Source organism: Hyalella azteca, unplaced genomic scaffold (assembly GCF_000764305.2).
Source record: "Hyalella azteca isolate HAZT.00-mixed unplaced genomic scaffold, Hazt_2.0.2 contig1249, whole genome shotgun sequence".
Lineage (NCBI taxonomy): Eukaryota > Metazoa > Arthropoda > Malacostraca > Amphipoda > Hyalellidae > Hyalella > Hyalella azteca.
Genome location: NW_025931574.1, coordinates 111,877 through 114,373, shown reverse-complemented (window position 1 = coordinate 114,373; position 2,497 = coordinate 111,877).

The window sequence follows — 2,497 nt, the reverse complement described above, 5'->3', positions numbered from 1 at the left end:
AAGTTAATTACATAGGTGAACAACAAACATTAATAAAAATGAGAAAAGCTTCAGAGGGACACATCACACTCAAAGTCGAAGATCGTTCAGCATTACTTGATCTTGAATTCTACAGTCTTACAGACGATGTTGCCATTCCATTCAGATGAAAACTGTCTAAATCAGAACTGTGTCGGATGGCTCCACGGCCCGCACCGAGTGCTGCGGAGCGTGGAATGACTGGAATCTATGACCATGATTTGCGCAAATGCCTGCGCGAAGAAAACATAATTAGATTGTTTTGCGCGAACTGCGCTGACCTAGGGCTTCAAAGAACTATTTATGCGCAGGAAATTTCCACGTTTATATACATCTTCCTGAGTGTGGCTGCAAGCACTTGCTTTGGCCCCATTCTTAAGTGGATGCTACCCTATTTTCCAGAGTGGTTTGAAAGTATAAATCAACTGCAAGCACTGAATAAAAAGCCACTGATCACTCATTGTTTGAATTGAAATTTGAAGGCAGTAGGTAGCCTAGTAGGCACTTGACTTAACCCTTTCGTGACTGACGGGACTGTGACGTCCCGCTCGATGTTTTCTCCATAACTTGCATTATTGCATACAGCGCACCATTCGAGGCATAGCTAACTACAGGGACACATGATTAACACTCCTGAGCCATGTCAACTCAAAAGTAATTGACTAACGGGACTGTGACGTCCCGCCCAACGATTTACTCTATAACTTGCATGTAGCTCTAAATTCAAGGCATAGCTAACTACAGGGACATATTAGAAACACTCTTGCGCCTACATATGTCCAATCTAAAGAAATATTAATAAATGTTTTTTGGGATATGTTATTATATAAGCTATTACACGCGTTTGCCAAAGGAAGTTTGTGATATTATTCAACTACTAACAAAAAATATTACGAACATATTTTTTTTATCAAAATCAGTGATGTCGCAAATTATGTCACCTCAGTTGGAACCATATACTACTGGGATTTTCTAGTCCCAAATATATAATTTTTACCATTAACATATATTTAATTATTTTTTATGGAGATGCAATATTCGGTCCAAGTTCATGATGATTCTGTAGAAAAATGCGAATAAAAAGTTGTAGAACACATTGCTGTCATGAAAGGGTTAAAATCTTAAACCAACTAGATAGTAGCTACTAGCTAGCTAGTAGCTGCCAGGGCAACCAGGGTAGTGGCTCCCAGCCTCCCATGCTGATGATATAATCAGACCATTAATGGTCCTATAACTCATATGAGCAGTTTTTTCTACGTGATTATTGTTCAACTAACAAATGATAGCTTTGTGATGGCTGCGATATTTTATTGCCGTCTTGAATAATTAATTCAATTCCACACCCCAGCCTTACCCTGCCGCCTGTCGCAACCGGCCACACCACACTCGCCCTCGGCCAACAATCCTGATCTACTGAAGTCTGAACCAAAGTACCAAACTAGCCTACTAGGTACCAGTGAACTGGCGGGATCAACAATGATAAATGAATGCATGACCCTTATTCTTAGAAGTTGAAAATATAACTCATGATCCAGGTCATGGTCTCACTCTGACTCTGAGTGTAGGCCTAATTACATTTAAAAATTAGTAATAAATAAAAAGGAACACTGTGCGTAGACATATTTTATTGCGATACCTAAAACTGAGCCTTTCTTTCAAAAATTCTTTTTAAATATTGAGCATGATCTTTTGTAGAACTTTTTTATATTTTGCAATCAATGACACATAGGCTTAAGTTGCCACTGACCAGACACTGCATTTACCTCGCCGCTCAAGAAACGTATTTTTTTTTTTTAATTTGATTTTAAGACTTCGGGTGTGAAGCAGTCACACCTCCCAGCCTGAGCACAACTTGATTTTTCTTGAAAACTCCAACTCGACTGCCTCTTCACTTCACTTTGAATCTCTCCTCATGCTCTCACAAAGGGTATTTTGTGTGGAAGAAAATAACAAAGGAATTAGGCACTGATAATTTTCATAGGGTGTTCACCATGCTGCATTTTAGCAGGTATTGTCCCAGGCGATGAATGACTGCAGTTCTCCTTTTTTGGGGAATATCACCCCCTCCCAGAGCTGTGATGAGGTTCCAAGGAAGTAAAAGGTTCTCCAGATTTGAGCGAAACTCCCTCCTCTGATTGATGTATAGCGAACAGTGCAAAATGAAATGCTCAATTGTGTCTTCTGTGTTGCATGTGGGGCAGATGCCGGAATTGACCAAATTGAAGCGGGCCAAGTGGGCTTTCACACCAGCATGACCAAGCCGCAGACGAGCCACAGCACATTCAACTGAGCGAGGTAGCGGTCCATAGTCCACATAATTTACTGTCTCTCCCAAGCCCAGTCTGAAGGTTCCCTTCCCTGAAGACTGCACTTCCTCTGACCACCAGAGTGACCAATATTTCAAGAATTTGTTCTTTAACAGACAGAGCCACTCCTCAAAGCACAAACTGGATCTGGCAGAGCGATCATTTGCATGTGC